At 38.9% G+C, this 25,573-nt stretch overlaps 1 long non-coding RNA gene across 2 annotated transcripts in view; it reads left to right on the top strand.

Annotated features, from left to right (window-relative positions):
- Window positions 1–16,734, top strand: part of LOC112976234 — a 31,167-nt gene extending 14,433 nt beyond the window's left edge. Inside the window, exons 5-8 of one of the 2 annotated variants that reach the window (XR_003256968.1) lie at window positions 6,886–7,029; window positions 7,906–7,961; window positions 10,646–10,719; window positions 16,162–16,734. This is a non-coding gene — a long non-coding RNA (uncharacterized LOC112976234). The remainder of the gene's footprint in view (window positions 1–6,885; window positions 7,030–7,905; window positions 7,962–10,645; window positions 10,720–16,161) is intronic. The other variant, XR_003256969.1, reaches the window with a different exon arrangement.
- Window positions 16,735–25,573: the final 8,839 nt, after the last annotated feature.

The raw sequence follows: 25,573 nt of genomic DNA, 5'->3' as shown, positions 1-25,573 counted from the left end.
GTCAGTTGCCAGTTCTTTTGCCCCTTTCTATTTCTACTGTTTCTAGCTTCATTTGGAGGTATATCAAGTTACTTGAGAGAAGCTGCAGTCTGTCAGGGATAAAATGGGCTCAGTACCTTGTTGTCACAGTACACAGAGAGAAGTGAGGGGCAGAACAGCTTCCCAGTCCCAGCTAGTGGGAACCCCTGATACTCAGGTACTTAAAGTCTTTGTGAACATATTTGTGATGAATTATCAGTCTAAAGAGAAAAAGTGAAACTTCCCACAAGCCGCAGTACTACAGTCATTGCAACATCCTACAAACTTCTACTGAAAACTAATTCGATCATTTAACAGGGCTATTACAATCCAACAGTTTGATTCAGAACTGTTATATTTAAAGCAGTTATTTTGCTCCTATTTTTCTCATCTGTGCTTTGTGATGTTACCTCTCTCCTTCACAGGATGTAAAGCTAAAACCCAGATGCTCAGAGTCCAAAGATACCAAAAGGTTGGTTTGGCTCAGGTGGTGGCGACCACATAAAAGCTATAAGCTTTTCCCTGTTTCATGTGGCTTTTTACTAGGTTGGACAATAAATGTTATTGGATGCGGCTAAGTAGTGCATCCAAATTTGCTGTATTTGGTTTCAAAAAAAAAAAAGGAATGGATGCTAATAAAAAAAAGAGCCAGTGTAAAGAAATGTTGAGCTGAGCATATTTTCTGATCCTCTAAGCATAAATGGGGGTAAATAGAGCCTCAAAAGAGTACAGACAGTCAACATAAGTAGCCAATTAGCTTTACCAGTTTTATGGATATAGTTTCAGGAACAGCTTTACCCTATAAAATTGGCAAGTATTTTAATTTTAGGCTCACAGATACTGCTCTTCAGAAGTTGGTAATTCCTAGCCAGGAAGTCTGTAAATCAAGAACTGGTAGTGGGGACTGGTAAATGCATAAGAACATAAGAGCAGGCATCCTGCGTCAGACCAACCCCCTCTATACTCCCACTTCAACAGTGACTAAAAGCAGATGTCTAGGGAAAAGGATATAAATTCAGCAAACATACAGCTAAGCCTCTCTAGAGCAATCTCCCAGCCAGTCACAACTGGTGATTCTGTGACTTCCTGACAGTTTATGGCATATATGTAACTCTCCATGCCTTTCTCTTCCATGAATTTTCTAGTCTCCTGCTGAGTCCATGTAAAGTTTTAGCATCCACAACATGCTATGGCAAAAGGTTCTGTAACCTGTGCATGTTCTATCTCCTTTTAACTGGTCTGTTCAGTGTTTGTCTCTTGAATGATTTCTAACAGTAAGTTGCTTTCTAGTGTAAATATACAGGTTGCAGAGGAGTTCACCTCATTCAGAGGCTTTTCAAAGTTGTCAGTGAGACTTTGGAAAAGAGTTTCAAGCTCTTCACAGTGAGCAGTTTAAAATGYGGTAAATTGTTTCTAGTGTTGTTTCTCAGCTAACTTTAGATAAAGTTAGGTTTGTAGTCTAAACTAATTGCCCAAGCTCCCTCTACTATCAATGGAGAACAGCAGAAGCTTCTGGGTGGTGATTCATCCCATTTATTCTAGGCATCCATTGCTGGCCAGGGTGAGTTGTCTTTCAGAAGGCCTTGTCCCTCCCTGAAGGAGGAGTCTGGATGGCTAGCTTAGACTAACTGCTCCACTTTTACAACTAAAAATAGGTGCCATGAATCCCAGTCTAAGAGCTCATAAATGGTATTTACTTTGAACTTGTAGAATTTGGAAAGACATTGTAATAATATTCATGTAAAATCAAGAGACGAAATCATGGGAATCATTCCCAAAAGACCTCTGAAAGCGAAGGAGGAAAAAGCTAATGAAGTAACAATGCACAAGCCTATTAGCACACTCTTCCAAGGAGCCTGCCTATACTGCAGTTGTTCAAATGAATGAATAAGGTAGCCTGACAACAGAAACTTAGACCTAGAATATAGAAGAAGTCTTGCTGGGGTCTGGATTTAGGTCAGATCAAATAATTCTCTGGAATATTGTTCTTGTTGGGTATACTCCTGCTAAGAGAGGAGAAACATTAAAATAGCTTAACATTAAAATACTGGGCAGATGAAAAGCAGTGTTTGCCATTGTGATATGTGCTCCTCCTCCCCACACCAAAAAGCTCTCCCCCCGCCCTCCCSCCCTCTCCGTAAACAACACATAGGCAGGGGCTAATTGAGCATGTGCCAACTAAAATCCGTCTAGTATGCAAATATGACTATGAGTCAATCATCTTCCCCCCATAACTAGGGGGCAGCCCAGAGCCCATTGAGCTCTCCTGCACAGCAGCGGGCTGCACTGCAGAACCTCCTCTTGAGCAGGGACGCCTCTCAAGGCTACTCCTCGAGGCTGAGAGATTCCTTACCTATGACAGATCCTCGGTAAGGGACTAATAGCATGCTGAAACTTTGCAAAACTTCGTGGAACTTTGCTAAGTTGCATCTCTGATTGATTGTGCACCTAATCCTTTAGACATAAACTGTTAACCAAGTCTGGGACTAAGATTGGATCCAGCTGCACCCAGACATCCCTGAGAAGGAGCTTGGAAAGCAAGGGGGTCCATTCTGAACCTCGTGATTCAATGGGAGGGTCTCCTTGACATTTTCATTTGACCCTGTCCTCCACACAGTGAATAACAGTGAACCTGGCCGTCGACCCTTGTTAAATCACTGTCTTATTCACGATTGAACTCTATTAAATCACTGTCTTACCTCAATAAAACATATTGCTGCTTCTCTCTTACGAGTGAAGTGCATCACTCCTCACTCATCTGCGACAGCTATAGCTTTCACTGTATGGTCTGCATGACTTTCCATCTGAATATGAGGAAAAACTTCTTCGCTGTGAGGGTGACAGAGCACTGGAACAGGTTGCCCAGAGAGGTTGTGGAGTCTTCTTCTCTGGAGATATTCAAAACCCTCCTGGACGTGATCCTGTACAATGTGCTCTAGGTGACCCTGCTTGAGCAGGAGAGTTGGACTTAGATGATCTCCAGAGGTCCCTTCCATCCTCAACTATTCTGTGATTCTGTGATTCTGTGACTTGGGCAGAGCCTGAGTAGTCCCTTGGTTCGATTCACTTGTGCTGCTACAGAGTTAGAGTAGATGCTCAGAAGTTTAGCAACGCAGAGCTGTTTTGCTGAGCTCCCATACAAATGACTCCTTTGCTAGGGGACGGGCTATATCAGTTTGCATTGACCCAGAATTGTCAGCGTGACCCATGTGTGCTCACATTTCACACATGAAGCTATTGTGCAGCAGTGCTGCTCCTGCTACCCTGTTTGGACTGGTCTGTTTCCATCCATGAATTGTATATGTTGTTTATATGTATACCCAGAGGTTTCCATGCTGCGGTTCATAAATGAACCACCGATGGTTCACTGAGTTCTTGTGGTGTACTGGCTCACCATGTTTCCAGCTGCTAATATAGGTATGTGGCTGCTTGCAGGAAAAGCCTGGGGGCCTGTAAAAGCAGCTGGCAACAAAGGAGCACAGACAATTCAGCTTCTTCATCCAGGGACTGCTGTTGCACTGGAACCAAGATTCACTAACAGCAGTTGCTAGGAGGGTGATGATGGCACCTCATGAAAAACTCTTGACAGTCATACAAGTATTCAGTCCATGTTGCTCATCCCTGCTCTCCAATCATTACTGCTTTTTCAGGAGTGCTTTCCTGTCATGTGTTTAGTCTGCATTTCAAAAGTCAGCCAGATATGCCCTCTGTTACTAACTCTGATAATGTCTCATCATATCTTTTTCCAGTTGATGTCTTAATCTGAATTCAGCTGAAATATAATACTCTTGAAATGGGTCAGGAGGATGTTGCTTCACTTCAACTAATAGAGAAGATCTTGGGTGGGTGAAGGGGTTGATTGAATATATTTTTTAGCAGTGTGCGTAAAGAAAAATGTCCATGAACATGTGGGCAGAGAACACCCAGCTTGAAATTTTCGGGCAAAACTTTTCCTTTTTCTTTTTAAACACCATGCTTTTCAACAATCTAGACATGATTGATGTTGTAAAGTGATGAATCATAGTGCAAAATGTGAGCCATATAAGACCTCATTTCCCAAAGAGCACTGGAAAATCAGTCAGAAAATTTTTTTCTAAAAGTTAGTATTTTTAAAAGACTGGCAAATGGATGTACCTCAAGATTTTAGCATAAATGTTGTGACAAGTTTTGCTTGTTTATTTGTGTGTATGTGTATGTTTTATCCTCATCCCATAAGTATTTTCATGCTATTAGGAACAAAAAGAAATAAAGCTGTTTAGTCACTAAACCACATGCCCTCTCAACAAAAACATGAAGTCTTATGACCAGAAGTTTGAAAATTTACCTAGCCATGTTAATATCTAAATCATTGTTGGACCTCTCTTCGTTCCCCAACCAGTTCTCCCTCAAACCCACAGAAAGATTCCTATTCGCTTGGGTGGGCACTGGACCAAGCCCTTTCATGATTCCTGTTGTATGATAGTACTGCTGGTGAGGGTTCAGTACTGTTGATGTTGGGTCTGAGTGAAATCCCTAATTTCTAGTGGTTTATAACTTGGTGGTATAATTTATATATGGAAGTAATGTGGCCCTGAAGGTAGAAACCTGGCAYGGGTTTTTAGAAACCTTTATTAAAACTAGAGCTGTCTCAAATGTTCCTCATGACACTCCAGATCTGTTGCTTTTATGTTATATTAAGGCAGGATGCAGGAAAGGTTTACAGAGGTTCCCTCTGATAGCTTAGCTTAAGTGCGACAGATGTACTTCCAGTGGCCATAGCTGCTAGAGGGATCAGGCAAAGGTATTATGAGTGCCCCATGCATATATCTACAACCATAATTTAGTTTTCTGGCCAGCATGGCTCACTTCTAGATAACAATATAACCAAGCTGATGACACATATATTTCCAAATTCCATTCTTTGGCTTTTACCTCTTTCTTAAAAATGATGGCAAGAAAGACTTTCTGAATAGAGCAGAAATCTTCAAAACAGAACCCAAAAAAACTAGGCTTTGTTTCAAAGTTAATATCCTGGCCAGACTTAAGGGAAGGCTTGACAGGGTTTGTGCATCTAGCCCTGCCAATTTATGCTTCCAGATGGAAATTCTGTGAGATGTTTTTGATTTTGTTTGATGACCTCGGACAGTTTAGAAATAGATAGTTTATCCATGTTTCTCACTGTGTTCTGGGTTCATTCARGCAAGAGGCTGATCTATGTAAACAGGATCTAGGAGTACAGATAACTACAGATAACTTGAACCAACAACTCATCCACCTTTATTGGCAAAAATCACACTTAGAGCTTGAAAAAACCCCCCTCAAAATCCTAGTGAAAACTAAACAGCCACAGCTCAACTTATTGCACACCTTTCTACTGTACTCATGATTGCTGCAGCATGGCGTTATTAAGCACAAGCCAGTTGAAACCGTCTGTGTCAGCACGATACTGGGAATTTCATTGCCAGATCTGAAATATTTGTAACCTACTGGAGACGATTCCTCTAGGAGAGTCACAACATTTCCAACACATATCTCGATAAAGACATGTATTCCATGTCCTGGGGTGGCTCATGCTGTATTTTGAACTGAGAGAACTGGACATTTACCTTGGTATAAACCCAGATGCCGGCTACCATCTCTTTTCTTTCAGCCTCCCTCTTCTGCTCTCAGTTCCTTATGCATTACAATGCTTTTTCAGCAGCAATTTGATTGTGCTTTCTGGGGGGTACCACAGAAATGTTTTGTTTATAAGCAGTATCTTGCTCTTCATCTGGGACATTGGAAGGAGGATGGCATTGGGCAAATAGTGAAATTAATAGCAACTCTGGCTCATGCAGGTGTCCCGCAGAGGATGACTGTAGCAGCAGCTCCAGAAACAGAAAGGGAGGGACTAAGTGGGAGAAATCTGTTGTTTTAGCCTAGAGCTGAGGCCAAAGACCAAAGCTGGGAAATGTTTTTGCATTGCATTGGCTATTCTTTGTTTTGCTGGGGCAAAAGTTTAAATTCTTAGAAAAGAGCGTGTGAGTAGTGGACCCTGGTTTCTTTGACGACAAAATGGCTCCAGCCTGTAAAAGGATTCAGTGAAGTTATAAGCTCCTATAAATCCATGTTAAAGGGAAATGATGGCATATTTAGATCCCTTATAGAAAAACTAAATCATGTGTAAAATATCTCTCACCACAGTTCAAAAAGAAGAGAAGGTAGCTAAGATATGAGGGTGTTTTAAGCTTCCTAAGGTTGGCTCCACTGACAATTCTGCATCTATTGCTGGAAGAGGCTATGGTCTTTGTCACAGAAAATGTGGCTTCTCTTGTCTGTGCAAAGCTCTGCCTTCCCATCACATACTTTCTACAGCTTCCCAGTATACACCCAATTCTTTTTGTTTTTGGATATCAGTAAATATTTTTCCTCCTGGAAGGCCTGGGGTAACTAGGACTCTGGTTAGTCTGTTTACATAACTTTATCCCCTTTCAGCTTAGGACGATAGCAGACTTCAGAGCTAACAGCAGTTTTTTCTACAGTCTCTCTATCTGAATAAATAGTTAGGCTTTTCCAGTAAGGTCCCTTTTCACTTCACTTCCTCAGTAAGAATCTACCTAGGTTCTTGTCCTTCACTTTTCGTCTCATGCAAACCCTGCGATTAGCTGTGTACTGCTAATACCGCTATACTACTGTATATGATTATTGGATTGCCCAGATGGCCTCAGTTTGCTGTATATATGATTTCCAGTGTCGGAGAGACACCAGATGCACAAGTGCATGGCACAGCAGGATGATAAAGAAGAAACTGTGTTAACCAGTTTCTTCCTGTCAGCAGAAAGGCAGTTTCTGGAAAATGCCTCTATGCTTTGTCTGCAAAAAGAGCCAATTCAGTTGTTTTTCACCCAGGTGAACAAAATCAGAGATTAAAGAAGGAGTTTTGCACTGAAAGAGAGAAGAATAGATGGACCGAAAGCATCTGCTTTGCCTGTGATACATCAGAGCTTGTTCAGGTTATCTCCAGACACCAAGAGTGAACACCTTTTGCGACAGGTATTGACAAAGGTTCCTTCTTGATTTTTAATCCTTCCTCACATAACAACTTCACTGAAGCCAGTCATATCTTCCTGAAATGATTAAGAAGAAAGCCCATAGGATACAGATCGGTCTCACTACTATGATGGTTCAGCATAATCCCCTTTTGCTTCTGCAGTGGGGGAACTTCACTTTGCCTCAGAGCATTTATAAACGAAACTGCTGCAGAGCTGCTGGTGTGTGAAGCAGCGCTTCAGGTACCTCTTGCTCCATGTGCTGGTGTGGTATGTGCTTGCCTCTTCTTAGGAAAATGTCATTTTGATTTTGCTTCATTCCTAATTAATAGGACTGAGGTTAGAGGGAGGAATACTACATATCTTCACATTTTCAATTGAAGAGAAAATAGATAGGAAACCCATGCCAGCTCCTCAAAATTGTAGTAAGTTAAGGCTGGTTTCTCTCTCTCTTTAAATCGTGTGCATTTGTCTGACCCCAGCAAGTGGTGTGATGTGCTTTCACCATACGGCTGCTTAAACTAACAGTTATCTTTGGCAGATAGTATAACTGCTCAGGCTCTTTTATATGTCTGGGGTTCTTACTGTGGTCAGCGCTTCTAGTATAGCCCAACCTAAATGATCTGAGGAGAAAATATGGAAATAAAATGATTTTTTCCAGTACTGAACAAATGGGCTTAGTAGTTATTAACGTTTTACAAGCATTTAAGGTTCTCATTAGTACTTTGAAGCAGAGCTGCCATTGTTAACATTGTTGATGTCTCCATTGTAAAAAAATAACCTTTAAAGTTTACTATTTTGGCTCCTTGAAACAGTATTCAAATCCAAGTTCATTTTTCATGTCTCTGTAAAATTGTTCTATATATATATTTTTTTACAGAGGCATTTGGGATTAATATCATTTCTTTTGTTGATGTTGCTGCTAGACTCCATAATGTAAGTGTTTCATTTTTTTTAATTAATTTTTAAGGAGGCTGGACTTTTAAAACAAAAAACAAAATTTCTCTTTTGGAAATGGCTATGGCTAGTCTTTTCACAGCTGAAATATAGGAAACCCCTTTTCACAGTGGCATTTTGGACAGTGTCACATTAGCATGAACTCTGCTTGGGCTTCCTGTCATCATAAAGCCTGGAAGGTGACCTCAGCTTGAGTCTATGAGGTTGATTTGTCAGTGGTGATTGCATCATGATTCGTGTCCTTGGGAATACTGACCCACTAAAGACAACAGAAGCTTCACATGCAACTTCCAGGGAACAGTTTGGTTTTTTAAAGAGGGAATTAGTATATGAAAGCCTTGGGCACTCCAGCCCCCAAAATAAAAGTGTCTGTGTACAGATAAAGTACTTGCTTTATTGCATGAATGACCCCAATAAAATAGATATTGCAATACAGTTTGGATTAGACACATTTTGCGCAATATTCAGGAAGAGAAAGAAATCAGTACAGCAACAAGAAATACACTAGCATTTCAGAATGTAGCTGTTTGCTTGCTACTAGTCCCTCTTTTAAAGAGGGAGAAAGATGACTCAGAGCCATAAAATGTTTTTGTCAGGTATTCATTAATTTAATTGCAAAGTAGTAAAATTTCAGGTCAGCTAAAGACGTACAAATAGTTTAAAGCAATCAAACAAAAATATATCCTGACCCAAGTCTCATTGAAATACATGGGAGCCTCATTTTGGAAGGAAATGGACAGAACGTAAAAGAAGGAAAGAAGAGAGATCCCTGTTAAATTTTTCTGGGGCAAATGGGATTCCTGAATAAAGCTGGGCTAGACTATGTGTTTGTGCTCTGCCCGGAATCTGTATCCTCATCCTAAAAATAGATAGAAGCTAAACATAAAAAGGTTGTTCAAACCCATACGGTGGGGGGTATTATCATTAATGGTATTGAAAAAGTTACAGGCCAGCATTTGCAGTCACATGTAATTAAATAATCATTTTAGCTGCAAAGAGGTAACCATCTAAGTAACAAGGATAAAGGACTTAATAAAATATCTAAGTACAAGCTAAGGGCATTGCTGAATCATGGCTACGTTTCAGATTTATTTTCTGAGTGGTATTTAAATGAATAATTATGCTGTGAATGTAGATAAGATATAGTTGAGTTTACATGCTCATTGCACAAAAATGACTCAGATCAGAGATATAGCTATGGTTACTACATGCATACATGTGAGGGGAAAAGATCTCTTTTTTGGAAAAATACTATAACTGAAATTATTTATAAGAGTGATTTTTGGACCAATATCCTTTTTTTTTAGCTTGTGGCTATTGTTTTATATATCTGGCTTGTTAAGGTTTTAAAATACCTTTGTGCAAATGACTGGATTGATTAAGAATACAATAAAGTAAATATAGGCCAGATAGTTTTAAAAGTGTAATTCTATCATGACTCTATTCCAGAAAGTTAGACTAGAGAAGCTGATGAAGTAACTAATAAGAAGAATGATAACTCTGTGTATAACTTGGTCTGTAGAAACCTTTTACATTGAACACTAATACCGAAGAAAACATTGCCTGAACAGTTTAGTACTACCTATGCTAGGATACAGGGGAACATTACCTGTTTCTTATTGAATGAGCTTAGTGGTAGATCAGTTCTTCCCACATGTTGTAGGTAGTGAGCTATAAGAACGGATGTTTGGGAAACAAAGGTGGAAGAATGTTTTTCAAAAAGTCAAGTTTCAGACCAAGAGTTTATAAAATGGGATTAAATGCCAAACCCTGGAGATCAGTTTGTGCTACAGCAGTTTGTATTAACTAACTTTACTTTTGTTTCTGAAATCCTTGAACAAAAGAGCCCTGCTGATGGAAGAATATTCTACTGAATAACTAAAGTTCTTTGTTAAGTAATGAAGAAAAAACCTGAACTCTGGAGGGTGACATTCTCCCCCAGCTGAGCAAATGGGATTGAAATGGTGCATAGAATCTGCATGGGTTCTCTATAGAGAAGTGAAATTCATATGAAGAGAGGAAAAATATTGGTGGTTTATTTTGTTAATTCTGATTTTGTTGAAAAGGTAATTCAGTTGGGGTACGGACGTGAACCAGATAATTATCCCTGGTAATTTGGGGACATAAATCTGGTAAATATTTTCTTTCTAAAATGTAGAATGTCCAGAAACGCCCCCAGAAACCTTTCCATTCTGTTTCTGGAAAGAAAACTGTAATTAGACAATGGTTACTTGTTTCACAGATTATGTAATGCATATCTTATAATGCCCTTCAGGATTACTTTCAGTGGGAGTAACAAGTAGGCAATTGAAGGTTTAGATTGCTAAGCAAAGAAGACAAGAACTTTCCTTCTCTGTTTCAAAATGTTTTGATAAGGAAACATGTTCCTCTTCATCTTTTCCATGTAGCAGAGAATCCTTTTTTATCCTTGAAATTTCTGTAAGGAATTCTAAAGTGCAGTAGCAAGGAGTCTGATGAGAGAAGGGAAACTGCATACATGAACTAGAAACCTTGATATTTTTTCCCTTGGATTTTTTTTTTTTTTTTTTTTTTTTTTTGCTTTGTACATATAAGAGTTAAGATTTGAAGGTGAGCTATAAGGAAATAAAAATGAGTATAATGCCCTTCAGAAATGCAAAGAATTCAACTCTTGTTTTCTTTAGCATTGCTGACAGTCAGCTTAGAAGATCAGAGAAGTGGAATGGAAACCTTCTTGGCTCCACTTGTAGGAGGAAAGGTCAGAGACTTATCTTCTAACTATTTTTAAACATAGATTTTGAATGGCTTTTTAACAACAAACAAATAGATTTCAAAACTTGGAAGGTCTCTCTCAATAGCTTATATTCTCTGTTCTTAGATTTTCTGATGTCAGCTGCTTACAAATTCTCCTGCTTACTGCAATCCATCACTTTTTTCCAAAAAAAAACAGAGTAAAAATGATATGACGAGAAACCTGCAAGCAACTTAGGTTTTCTTATACATCAAGCAAAAAAGTCACAGTTTAATTCTTTCATTTGCAGATAAACTTTAAAGCGTAGGACAGAAACAAAGCTATTTCTGTGGCAGGGCCAAATAAGGTCAATGCAACAAAACACCATAGTAAGTCCAGCACATAAAGGAAAGCATTACTCAGATAATTCTCTCAGATAATATTGGATTTTAAATCACAGCAGGCAAAAAAAGCATTATTCAGATAATGTAAGATTCATACAACAACTGAAATGCCAGCATGTTTGAAGCCTAGTGCATCAGAGACAATGTATGAATCCTACTCCATGACTTTCAGGGAAAATAAATCTCTTAGGTATTAAGAAAAGAGAAGAGAGAGGTGGGCTGAAATTAGAAAGAGGTCCACAGGACTAAATCTGTTACTGATTTTCTCCTAGAAAGTGGTCTGAAAAAAGCCCTTCACTTCCCCCAAGACTGAAATAATGTATCTGCACTGACAAGGACAACCTCCTCCTTTGGTTATCCTTGAGGAGGTGTATAAGGCAAGCCCTGTTGGCTAGTAACAGCACACAGCCAGGGAACAACTTCTTTATCTTGTTTGTACCTGGAAGTGCAGAATTTATATATTTTTTTAAACTTCCAAAAAAAGCAGGACCCTTCATAGTTGCCAAATATGTTGACACAGCTTGTTCTCTCTGTAGGGAAATCTGTACTGGATTTCTAAGATGGTTTTGCCAAAGCTGTCCCTGTTCACCTTCAGTGAAGTAGTTGCTCAAAAGATGGGAAGAGTCACGTGCAGCTGAAGGGGGTCAAGAACAGCTGCTGCTGCTGTGCTGTTATCTAATGAGAATGGTAGGAAACTGGAAGACCTGGACATAACTTTGCAGGGGAAATTTTCAGTGATCAGCCCAGAAAATTCTGTGGCTACATCCATACTAGCAAATTAAACAGTGCCAGGGCACGCTGATTAACGGTGTTGGTACACCATCAGGATGGTACCTGGCACAGTTTGGCTCTTGCCACTTACAATCTCCCAAACAATTTCTGCTCACAGTCCGGGACTCACTATTCCCAATAGGATGTGTGCCGGCAGCCACCCTCTCTGGGTAAGAGATGTTACTGGTGTCAACACAGGGTGCTGCATGCCAGTTAGGCTCAGTGCTGCAAAACAGCCTTGGGCATACTCAGTGTCCTGCTATAGACATAAATCTATTTTCCTCTAATGGCTTGCAGTCTAAGCCAAAATTACCCTTGAATCATTTGGAAGGGTATTTTCTAATTCCATCCTCAATGGAAGTTGCTGGGAAATAAAACAAGTTTACACCCAAAGAATCAATATACTGCATTCTTCCACCATGGATAGAAGAGTTGAATGTGGTCCAGTTTCTGAGCTCACAGTCAGTGGAAAACACTCTGAGACTGAACAAGCTTTACTGCAGCTTAATTCCTATGTTGGTAGTGGGTGAAAGAGAGAAGAAGTAGGAAAAAAATGGTAGACACATGGATGGCAAAAAGGACACTGAAGCAGGTACTTCTAATGAAAAGTGAAATTCAAACTGCATGAAAAAATTGTGAAGGAACTTTGGGCAAAGTCACCTCTACCTGCTATGAGACTAGAACTAAGAATATATGAATTTCTGATAGATCAAAGTGGAAACTGAATCGCAGAGAGAACAGACTATGTTCTCTGCATGAATTTCCACTAGTAATAGAAATCAAAACATAGCCCATGACAATTTCTCAACAAGTCCATTCATTTGTTCTTCTTTTGTTCTGTATAGTAAAGTCACATTAGAAAAATTATTCTTTATAGCCTGCCCTAGTACTGAGTTCAGCATTTCCATGCTAAACCTAAACTAAGTCTATCAGTAATCAGAAACCTAGCCTTCTACAAAAATTTGTTCAGATAACAGGAGTGAAGTCTCAGCAATGATAATTGATGTTGATGGAACTAGGATGCAAGTGTTTGTATTATATGAGTGATTAAAAGGTATGGAGATATGGAAATTTTATTAAAACCTCTTCTAGAATATCTGGTCATGCTAAGTAAAACTTGACATACGAAGTGAAACTTGGCAGATGCTTGCCTGGATTAGAGCTCATTCACCAACTGTACTGTGTTGTATGGGACAGCCCAAGACCTCTAGAACTGTCATTGCCTCTATAATATTTTACAAACAATTAAAGAAGGGAAATTGATTCCACTTGACTTTAAGCCTATATGGCCAAAGGACAAGAGGGGTGAAAGGTGGCAAAACTACAGTGACAACTCATTTGTGTGAGCAATTGTACCTCTGATGGTAAAGTGAACACCAGGTTTTTGTTCTTTTATTCTCAATGTGTTTCTTCTTCTTTCTTTATTATTGTTGTTGTTGTTGTTGTTGTTGTTGTTGTTGTTGTTGTTTTGGATTACCACATTCTAGTAATTGCATGGTATGAAATTCCTGGAACTAAAAGTCATACCCAATACATTATGTTCACCAAAGAGTCTGTAATATGGTTTCTCTTCTTTTCAAAGACATTTTAAAAGCTGGAAATCTTTAAAGCTTGGACATTGAAAAGAAAAAACAAAAAAGCTATTTTGCAGACTAGTCTGGTGCTAGTTTGTGTTTTCAGCCCTATGGGAGTTTTGCCTCATTGTAGTCTTTAAATATTTATCCTTAAAAAAGGTAAAAAAAAAAAAAAGAGAGAGAGAGAGTGAGAAAAAGAGAGAGAAGGAAGGGGGGGAATCTCTTTCTCTGTAACGGTTCCCACAGTCTGCTGTTCCCTAGCTGGAATGAATGGAATTCCGATAACACTCTGCTTTTCAGAAATGCAAAACTCACCCAGACTGTTCAGAGACAGCTTTAGCAGAACATTGCATGGAGCTTTGGATTACAAGAGAGTGAATGATAAAATAATTAAAATCACAATCATCCTAGAAAAATCAAATTGCTATGGAAATAACACATTCCATCTGATCATTGCAGGGAATAAGGCTTTTGAAAAAGATCAGGTTGAGATGAGTTTGTGTCTGGCCCTTTTTTTCTGAAGATGTCTGTATTAGTAAGGCATTCTAAAATGTCCTGTTTTGTGTTTTCTTTGACTGCATTGACTTTACAAGTTGGAGGACAAATCTGTTTAACTGGCACTCCATGAAGCACCTGGCAGCTTCCAGGTGAATGCTTGGAATCTTTGTTTCTTGTCTTTTCCTGTAAAAGCTGTCATTTCACAATTAGGAAGCCAACTATTAGTAGATCCAGAGATCAAACTCTGTCCTTAGCTACGAAGACAGTATGAATCTCTATCTGCGTGAGATAAGACGTGATAACTAAAGGCCTAGGTCTGTTATAACCTTGTTAATTAGCAGCTCATTCTGCCAGGAGCCATAGGGAGTGTCTTCGAAAGATTTCCTTAGTTAGAAAGATATTCAGATCAGCTAAGAAAATCCAAAGTCTGGATATCTGTAGTGATTATTATTGACTTGGGTCCCCAGCCTACAAGAGGATTTACTTCAAGAGATGTAATCACATAGTTATATTGTTATAGTGATAAACAGGACAGCTAATAAGTCACCTGCAAGATCAAAGAGATACTGCTAAAATGCTGTATTGTTTTCCTGAACATAAAGCTTACAAAGAAGGAGTTGAGAATGAAGTATAAGCAAAGCAGAGAAACCAAAAGGTCTTTTCTCCCTTCATGGACATTAAAGTTGCTTAAAGTTTTGGAAGCATTTAATAATACTTCAGTCTCTGAGTTGCGGTTTAGGGATTCTGAATAATAGCTTTAATTTTTCTTGAAAAGTTGTTGCTGGAAAATACCTGGACACTAAAGACATTCCAGTGTGTGGAGACTAATCTTTCCCTTACTCAAAATGTGATAATAGCAGCTGCAACCACTTCCTTAAGACTTAGGCTAGGGAAGGCATTGACAGCTGAATCAGTTGAGTTTAGAGGCTAGGGTTTCATCTTCCAGCTTACAGATAGACAGAGAATTCTCCAGCTACTGTCCTGATTCCAGCCTCTCATTTTGGGTAAATAASTGAGAAAAAAGTACCCATCAGACAATAACAAATGATATTAGCTGACCTCATGGAAGATTCACAAACAGAGTTTAAACTAGGACAGAGCAGAGAGGCTACTTAAAAACTTCTGTGAGTTGATTTCCTCTAGGCCAAAAGTATATATGAAATACTCCTGGTCAAACTACTGCACTCTCCTGTAGCCTTAACACAGCAAAGCATACTGTAGCACTAACACTAGCATCTATGTCATGTAGCAGGAATAGATAGGAATAGTCTACTTGATTTCTTTCTAGTAATAATGGGCAACTGCTCATTCTCTCTGAACATCTTGCAGAGACCAGTGTCAACCTTGGGTTTTTTTTCTTCTTTTTCAAAATCTACATGAGACCTCTGGGAGAAGGGGAGAGAGAAACACCATGGTCTTAGCTACCAACAATAGATTGAGATCACTCAACCATTCATCTTGTTCTTTGCTGATGCAGCTGTCATCATGTCTAATGCATCAGAGTATTTATCAGAGTATGTATCAGAGTATAACAGGTTGCCCAGAGAGATTGTGGAGTCTCCATCCTTGGAGATATGGTCATGGGCAGCCTGCTCTAGATGCCCCTGCTCAAGCAGGGGGTTTGGACTAGATGATCTCTAAAGGCTGCTGCCAACCTCAACCGTTCTGTGATTCTGTGTGAGAGCAGAACCTTTCAGATGACAACCAACACACTTAAGCGGAAACAAGCAAGATGAAAGCAATGTTTTGGAAGGAAAAACACATTAAGTAATTGTCCATGATGTTGTTTACACTTCTGCCTGTATACAGTGACCCCACAACAGTGCAAAAATTTTGCAATACTCTTCTTGTCTAGTCTGAATGACTAGAGAGTCAGCTTTTATCAATGTGGTTTTTAGTTTCTGGCTTTCTAGGAAACTTCATTCAGAATGAAGGCCTGGACCCAGCAGTCCATGTGTTTGTCACATCCATGCTGTAGAACTGTCTTGCCGCATCAGAATGTGATGATGACTCTGAGGTTAATATACAATGTGGCTCATGATCTGTGACTGACTGCTATGAAGACCCCTCACCTGTACTGTGCTCAAGCTGACAGCTGGTTTCTGCTTTGCTTCTGATGCCAGTTCAAGGTTTTGGATATAATTTCTGTAATAACTTAATAGATCAAGTGCTAAATCTTAAATTTCAGAGTCTCAGCCATTCCAACAACTCTGTTCCTCTAGGGCATTGCAGACCACATAACTGAGGAGGAAGCTTGTGTGATCAGGAACAAATGTTCTATGACATTCTGAGTGGAAGAAACCTCTAGAAGACATCAGGCAAATCCAGGGTTTGGTCATATTCACAAAATATCTTAAAAACTTCCTTTGTGTGAAAGCATTTACTGCAAATATGTTAGTTGTATTTTTATTAGAAAAGGCAGGATTTAGAGGGAAATGTAAAATGTTTTATTAAACTAGCTGTTACTGATGGAGAAGTTAGAAAAGCTTTTGGGTGTATCAGCTTTCCTCCAGGCTTACATCACTGAATGCTTTTCTTTATTTTTCCCTCTGCATTAGTTACTCATCATAAAATATATTCTCACCGTTCAAACATATCTTTTGTTTGAAATCTCTTGCTGTATTTTCACCCCTGCCAACCTAACCTGTCTCAACTTACTCTACATTCCCACTAGACTCATTGCTACTGCTACTCATTGTAGGTGCTGCCATTTTTTCACTAGCTAGTTTAATAATTTTTCTAACTGTTTAAAATGTTCTTATTTTATACAGTTTTCTTTTAATAGTTATTGTTTTCAAAAGTCCTCACATAAATTGGAGAGTTTTAGTCAGTAAAACAAAAAGTTAAACATATTTATGTCTAAGTTTTGAAAGGAAAAGTTTTTTTAAAAAAAATTTATTTAGGACTATTATGCTTAAGATTTTTCATGTTCCAGATATCTAGAGATGGATCTGAATCAAAACATCATATCAAAATACTCAGAAAGTCGGGCAATTCACCAACCCTGATTTGTATTAAAACAAATGTGCAATTCTGGTCTGTGGCTAAGAATGTGGAGGGACTCAGCAAAAATTCTATGAGAGGGAATTCTCTGAATGCTTCAGAAACAAAAATAAAACTTTTTTTCTCTTTTAGAGAAAAAAGAAGATAAATGACTTAGCAAGACATAGGTTGAGGGAACTTGGACAGAACATCTGCAGAACCCTACAAAAGACACTATAGTTTCCTAAGGAATCTGTTTGGAGATCAAATTCTGCATTTAGTTGATTTGCACAGGTGAATCTGAGGCCATGAATTTAAGGCCAGAATTTGGCTTGCAGAAACATTATTATTCTTGATGAGTCAGAAGAAAGAACTTAGCTTGACCTTTAGATCAGATTGCATTTGAAGGGCTAATATTTAGAGGAGCCATCTTTTTGCATAAGCCTTGTATGTGATTCTGAGCCAAGCTAAGCATAAATGTATAAAACTGTATTAAGGATCAACAGGCAATCAGACTAACAGAGTTTTTTGGAGAGATGGACTATGGGGAAACTATGACTCTTTTTAAGATTAATTAATTTCTTTGAAATTTAGTAGAAATCACTTCTCAGACTCTACCACATTCATGTTTAAGGCACTGCCTTAAAGTACAGGCCCTAAACCTGACTTAATTCATTCCATATTATGCTGCTCCAAAGTAGAAAAACTAAGGCACAACATAATTCAGTTTAATAACATGTCTCTCTTCCCAAATGCACTAATTTCTGTAGTCAAATGTGTAACGGGATACTTGGCTCAGTTGCCAGGCTTGCTGAGCACCGCAAGAACATGATACAAATCAGTCTAGGCCATAGCAAGGAAATGTATAATGATGCAGTGGATATCCTGCAAACCTCCCACAAAGAGTTTGTGCCTTGAGTTGACTGAATTTTCTAACGTATGACACACAGAGTTTTAGAGGTAAAGAGGGGCCAGATACCTCCATCTTCTTTTAATCAGCAAAATGACCTGAGACTGTTTGACTTAAAGAGCACTTTTAAATTTGGATTATTTTCTTTATATCAACAGGAAGAGCTGCCTAGTGAACTTGTTAGAAAGTTGAAAATCACCCAGTGGTACAGATTGCTTTTTGCCAACTACCAGACGCTCATGAACAGGTACAGAAACAAAGTAATAGTGTTTTCCCTCTGCCACATTACTGTGCAACTCTCCCAGGTGAGCTTGTACTAACTCTGTTTTAGAAAGATATGTGATGACCTAATAATAGTATTTCTTCATATCAGACATGAGAAGTGCGATAACTTTTTCAAAAGTTTTGAAGGAACAAAAACTCCATCAATTTTGAGGGAGATTTGCTCTCAGAAACCTAAGAGATCTAATGAAGCATTTAGAAGTGTAGCATGTGTCTTAGGTACCTAAGCTTGCCTCCCTAATTAAACTGAAGGACCATTGGCACCTATTCACAACCAGTGAAGTTACCTAGTCATCTAGGTATTGCTGCTTCATATGCTGAGGTGTTTCTAATTAGAGTGTCACCTAAATGACACTCATCAGTTTGTGCGCACCTGGAATTCCCAGAGTAGGTTGTCCCATGCTCCAGTCTCCTGAGTGATCTAATCCCAGAGCTGGGCTAAGAGCACAGCTACTGCATACCTACAGCTCAACCACAGTAACTTCAGCCACTTTTCATGGAGCATGAAAATGATGAAGTTGGTTCCACCACCCTCTTGTATAATAATCCAGTTGGCCAAAACACTCATCCAGGAGTGGCAGCCTGGCATGCAGCAATGGTCTGGACATATTGTAAACTTACCACAAAAACCAGGATTCATGGTGCCACTATCTGCCAAAATGCAGACTCAGCACTTTCTTCTGAATTTGTTAATGGTCATGGGGATGTAGTCAATAACAATAAGTTATTTATGGATATTTTCAGGATACACAGTTTATCATTGAGCCTAGGACTCTCACTTCTTGCACAAGTGGTCTCAGCACTGGGCTATTGCAAAAAATGTGGCACTACCAGGATCTCTCACTGTCCTTTAAAAGAATACAATGGTCAGGTTCCCACACCAAATTGAACAATTTAAGTCAAGGAGGGATTTGAGACTATTACCCACATTCTCACACAAACATCTGATTCAGCGTTTCAGACAGTGCCTAATCTAAAAGCAAGGTAGCTGTTAAGATGTCCTTCTCTGTCATTGCTCCTGCCTTCTTTGTGCTGGCTTCTGTGAATGCTGTTATCAAGCACGTAACCCATAGCACAGTGGTATTGCTATATTCTGCAATTCCAGCATTTGGTGTCTGATTTCACTTCAGAATTAAGGCACTTCAGCTATAGAGTGAATAAATCAGAAGACCAGCAGTTACCACTTCACATTTCTTCAGCTGCCATTTCCAGGCAAGCGTGCTACTCTAGATCACTGGAGCCCATTAGCTGTGTTGAGCTGGGTCTGGAGAAACACATATAAACTTATCTAAATGCTCAGAACCTCTGACCTTAAATGCAGATCTGAAAGCCTCTGGAGAACAGATGAGCAGTAGAGAAGCCCAGCAAATAGTGCTTTCTGTCAGACAGGAAATGTTGAAAGAATGGACTTTCTATAACTGTGGTTACTTATAATTCAGCTGAAAAAAAAGAAGACAAGATTGGGAAAATGAAAAATTAAAATAATATATTGAAATCTTTTAAACAAGAAAATATGGACTGGTCATGTTTTGAACAGTCCAAGGCATATGTGCCTCAAAGAACATATAAAATTTATCTAGAGACATTAAATGTCCTGTTTAAAAGTACACCTCATAATATATTCCTTTTCAGGAGTAACTGTTGAGAGCCTAAACATTCCTTTCTGTGGGGCTACTATGCTTAATTCTTTAAATATGTTTTAGACCAGCTATGATTCTGCTGAAAATGTGAACTCAGCTGTGGGTGGTAAATGGTAGAGGTATTTTCAGTTTATTTGAAATATTTGACACTTTTTGTTTGCCTTGGGCTTCAACCCCCATAAGTGAGTGAAATGGATGATCTTAGGGTTACTGACTCATATTTCCTGTCCTCATGATAATAAAACATAGTAAGAACAAATATGAAGAAATTAAGAAACAACTTGGGACCAATTATAAGTTGGGGTGCCTTCAAGAAAAACAATGATGTTCAAAAATAAACACTTTTATTTCAGTCCGTAGTCTGACTGCAGGATGATATTGAGTGAATTCCTTCTCCTTAAGCTTAGCAACCAATGAAAAGGCAGCAGTTGGAATATTTTAAAATAATTACTTTTAAAGAAATACAGGCCTTTTCATCCTTGGGAAAAAAAAGAAAGTACATGTGTTAGTGGGCAAAACACAGGAAATAGAATTGTTATGGGGATTATTAAGCCTGCACTATGAGCCTGTTTCCCCTACAGGAGGAGAGAGGGCAATTCAAATCATAAGACAACTAAGCTCCCAGCATTCATTGTAGGCATTTGCTGAACATCTCAGGATGGAAGTGCACAAGCATGTCTATATAAAAGTGCAACAGCTTCTCCACTCCTTCTTTTGATGGCCCATCAACAGTTATCTTTCAAAGTGACTCCCTAGCCAAGCTGACAAGGCAATGTTCTTGAGTTACTGTGTTTTGGTAGAGCAACGCTCTCTTTGACCACCAGTACTGGTTTCCCTGCAATTAATTCAGATCACTGTGGGAGGGCATTAGAGGGAAGACTGGTTAGTGGCTTCTTATGTTTTACTTGCCTGTAGTGGGAAAGAAGACTGCAGTATTCAGGACAGCCATTCTGCCAGCTTCTGTGAGGGTTAAATTGTTGTTTTACTTCATCTTTGCATTCACTGTGTTCTCAAATCATGAATGCCAGGTTATGCCTGGAAATGCTGCTACTTCAGATAAAGCTGATGGGAGCTGTTTGCAGACTTCTGTTTTGTGCCCCTGTCTTGTCCTCTTCATCTTAGTCTCCAGGTCTTTTCTAGGGCTGTGTCTGAATGCCCCTTAGCTGTTGCTTAGGTTCATTGGTGTTGAAGAAGTATAAGAACATAGATAACCAAGCCCATTTTTTCTTCCTATAACTTTCTCTGCAAAGCTGGATTGGCTTGATTCTTATTCTGCTGTCCCTTCTCATTATTGCATTTAGCATTTGTTGCATCCATCATTTATCATAGGATCATAGAATTGGCTGGAAGAAACTCTAAAGGTCATCCAGTCCAATGTCCCACTTAGACTGGACTTTCGCCAGTACTAGATCAGATCAGCCCTGGCTTTATGTAGCTAAGTGTTGAAAACTTCCGTGGATGGAGATTCTGCATCCTCTTTGGGTGACCTGTTGCAATATTGTATTACCCTTCTAGTGAAGAAGTGTTTCTAATGTCCGGTATGAACCTCCCAAACCACAAGTTGTGGTTGTTGGCTTTGTTTTGTAATCTGTCACTACTTGGTTCCATTGTCTCTGTAACTCACCTTCAGGTAGTTGTGGACTATTATGGCAGAAATTTTGCATCTTCATTTTGGAGACCTAAATGGACAGATGACTTTTTTCCTTCTGGAACAGCAGATGAAAAATGTTCCTCAGATTCAATAATCCTACTGGCAGTGCTTGTGACATTTTGCCATATGCCATACCTTCTCCAAGAGTGGCTGCTTCACAGGTGGTGTGAATCTAGTAAAGCAAGAAAAAAGACGCTTTGAAGTGAAATATTCTGTTGTATGTTCCCAGGCACCAGGTATCTATTAAAAATATTTGAGACTGAATAGTTATGATGGCTTTTTGTTTCCTATTACACACATACATCCAAAATGTCTTTTCTGTGTATGGCCTGCTCTCAGTGATGTGACCAAATCTGACTTTACAGACCTGAAAGAAGCAATAAGGCATTGTGACATTGTAGTATACCAGTACTGCATGGTAGTACAGTATTTGTAGTTGCAAATAATTTCCTGTCAGATGCACTTTTTGGTTATTCCCACTCAGGGCAATGGAACAAAATCACATCAGTTTCCATCCCACAGAGTGTAAATATATTGAACTTCAACTATAACTGCAGACTTTATAATTTTTCCTAACACTTTTTGGAAAGGGGAGTTTGTCTCTCATACTGGGTGATGAGAGAATCCCAGTTTGAGGTGAAGGTTCCATGTTTTGGACATTGTTCCAGCTGTGTATATGTTGTTTATGTGTGCTCAAAGATGTAAAGGAATGATTGACTCCCTGGAAGAGCTATCCAACAAGCCCCTAGTTGCATACACTATATACAGCAGACATTCTTCTGGGGCTAACTATAAACTCTGTATCTCGTGGGCTGTAATATTTGAATTCTGTTTTTTCTCCTGCTCCCTTTGCCAATCTGTCATCTGCCCTTCACCAAGCAATGTCTGATAGGCCTCCCTCCCCCAAAATGATCATCTTGCAAAGAAACAAAAACATAAGGAGAATTCATTCACATCAAGTTTTCTATGAGGATAATGAAGGCACAGGACTAAAAAGACTTTTCCTACTTCAGCTTCAAAACATTTTTCCAGTTTTAATGGAGAGAATTCAGCAACCATCAAGAGAAGCAGACAGAATCCCTAGTGCCAAAGCGAAGTGCCTGTGTTCTCAAGATCTTAGCACTCCTAAAGGGGGATGTGGAATAAGTCTTCTGGAGATGTCAGCAAGACCACAAATAGCTTGAGAAGAATTAAGTAAAATCTTAAAATAATAGTCTACAGGCAGCCTGTGGGAAGACCCCCAGTACACAAGGAATATGTGTTTGGCTTATACCAAGAAGCCTTGCAGCTGTGTTTTTAATATAAGCTGAAGTCTGGGATGTAACAAGATTTAGTTAGATGGCATGTAAAATGGAATGATAGCAGTTATAGAAAATAATTAAATGATTAATTCAGTGAAACTAGTTGCATTAGAGACTATTTTCTTTTTTCACTACATTCTTAATGCTCTGCGAGTAACCTGTATCTAAACTTATATTCTGTACCTACATTATAGGAAAAGGCTGATTTGAAATAGAGGCAGAATCAGATACCCAAATGAAGTAAAATCCCACGTTAGTTCAATCTCCAGTTCCTAATTTTTAAAAATTAAGCAGATTTGATACAGCATTACAAAAGCTGAACATAATCAGTGTATTTAGTACAAACTGTCATATTTGATTCCTGTCTTCAGGAACAACTAACATTAGTAAGGATTTTAAGTTTGGCAACCGTGCCCTGTATTCATACCCATAGGCCCCAGAAGAATAATTCTTAAACCTACAAACTGTCTCGTGCAGCCTCTTTTTTTTTTTTTCCCCTGAAAGAATATCCAATTACTTAGTGCTGTGCTGAGAGTACCTGGGGAAATAGTAAAAGGAAATACAACTGAGAGCCACTGTGGTTTGACTTCTTTCCAGATACTTTGAAAATATTTTGGCAAAAACAAGATTTTAAGTAAAACTGTTTCCTTTGGTAACATACCCAGAACTGCAGGTTTTACATTTTTGCACTTAGTATGAAAGGCCAAAAAAAAAAAAGCCCTTGTGTGAGAAGGTTGTACACGTGGTAGTAATATCAGTGGGGAAGAAAGAGAGAGCAAGGGGGGAAATTTGAACAAGATGCAGAAAGAAGACAAGAAGAAAACATACTAAAAATATCTATCTTCTGCTGAGAAAATTAGTAGTGCTGCAAGAAGGAAAATCTCTTGAGTACCTTAGGCTCTAAGCAGTGACAGAAGCAGCATGGTGGTTTGTTCATCAAAGAATGACTATAATAAAAGAGGAGAAATAAATCATGATTTCTTTTCTGCTATTTTGTTGTCAGGTAGTGTCAATGAGGGAGCTCTTGAACTGACTATGATAAGTAGGATTTCTTTTAATTACAGGAGATTCCCTAGAGTATCTCTGATTATTTTTTCCCTTTGAAGCTTTTAGTGAGAAGAGAAGAAAGTGTCTTGGAAAGCTTTCTAAATGCATTGTTCATACACTGTTCTCTAGGTATTGAGGTAATTGGATCCCTATGAATTTTTAAATGAATGAAATGAAACATTAATGACTTTACCTTTCAGGATAGCTGCCTTCCTTTATGGGATCTCAGTGTTTGGCTGCCACCAATTGCAAGCTGATTGGCTGCATGTATAGTGTCTCTCTCTCTCATCTTTGTAATTTCATTGCTGTCCTGCTCAGTACACTTCACTTGCAATTAACATAATGATTGGCATTCAGGAAAACAGTGCTAACTCACTCCTGTTGTTCACCATAAATTAATTAACTAGAGAAGGTTAACACAAACTCTTCTCCTCAGTTGTGTGTTTCCAAATATGTTATGGATAAGTATATTTAAAATGACTGGCTGTCCACTGTCACCACATATATATTTCTCCTCCATTCTTCTTATGTCGCCATTTTTGTTCAGCTTGTGAGAGACTGTTTTCAATTGCTGAATTACTGTTTTTCCACTAGATGTGCTCACCTGATCATAGTCCCAAAACAAAACTAAAATTCTGTTCCCGTTCACCATAAAGCATGTGAAGAGCTACAAATATTTTGGTTAAAGAGGCAGGAAAGTTGTGTTCATAATGAGACCGGGAAATTGCATGGAACTCCCTCCCGTTTTTATGCTCACCTTGAGAAAATAGTAAGTCATTGTTGGGGTTTACCTCATGCCACCAGGAACTGTTCGTGATCTGGCAATGGGAGAAAATGAACGAGAAGAAGAACCTGTTTCAAGTTTTCTGGAAGAGCAGTAGATCTGTATTGAAGGCAGGAGAACTCTCCTGTGAAAATTCACTATACTGTGGATTTATGGAGGCTGCTCAAGAAGAGTGGTTTCTTCATCCACAGTACAGAACAGAAAGCCAGTCAACCTCTTTCTGCTTTGGATGGAAATGTGATGGCTTATACCAAGAAGCCAACCTTTCTTCAGCAGGTTGTTTCTTCTACCTTGAAGCAACGTGCTGCTAGGAAGGATTCAGAGGTCATTCTTTAAAAATAGCTGTAGGGTGGAAGTCAACCTCAGTGAGACTGCACAGCTGCTGAATTAAATTTTTGCAGTTGGGAGTGATGTGGATATATTAGAAGAAGTTACAGAGCATGTGAGGCACACAAATTCAAAGCTAGTCTGAAGGCAGGATTGCAAATCAAGAAGGAAAAAGGAGGAAAGAGTATGTGCTGATTGCATGGAGAAGTTGGAGGGGGGTTGACGATACTTGGGAAGTAAGCCTTTGAAAGCGTTGTGCTAACTATTAGGCAGGAGGAGCTCGCTGATAGAAGGATCTGAAGCATCGTGATGGAGCTAACGATATTTGACAAGAAAGGTGAATGGATGTATTTCTTTAATGAATGTACTTGAACTCATGGGTTTGATTTTCATTTCAACAGAATTTGGGTTGATTCTTATTTGGCTGAACCAGTCAGAACTGATATGAAATGTAAGAGGCTCTATTCAGGGGGAGAAAAATCTATTAACATGAAACAATGTATAATGTCCAGTAGCTGGCAACTTGCCTCTTTCCTGCGACATGTTAAATCTTTTCTTCTCAGAGGCTGAGCTTCATTGTTCTTTGTACCTTGGTGAATTCCTTAGTTATTACATGCTGAAATCCAGCCTGTTTAACCATGTCTGTGTGGCCTATTTGCAACAATTCTTTAATACTCCATGTTCAAAGCAATACTTTCTGCTATTTGACC

Source organism: Apteryx rowi, unplaced genomic scaffold (genome assembly GCF_003343035.1).
Source record: "Apteryx rowi isolate R43461 unplaced genomic scaffold, aptRow1 scaffold_71, whole genome shotgun sequence".
NCBI lineage: Eukaryota > Metazoa > Chordata > Aves > Apterygiformes > Apterygidae > Apteryx > Apteryx rowi.
The sequence above is the reverse complement of the archived record's forward strand: the minus strand, read 5'-3'. Positions and strand labels throughout refer to the sequence as shown.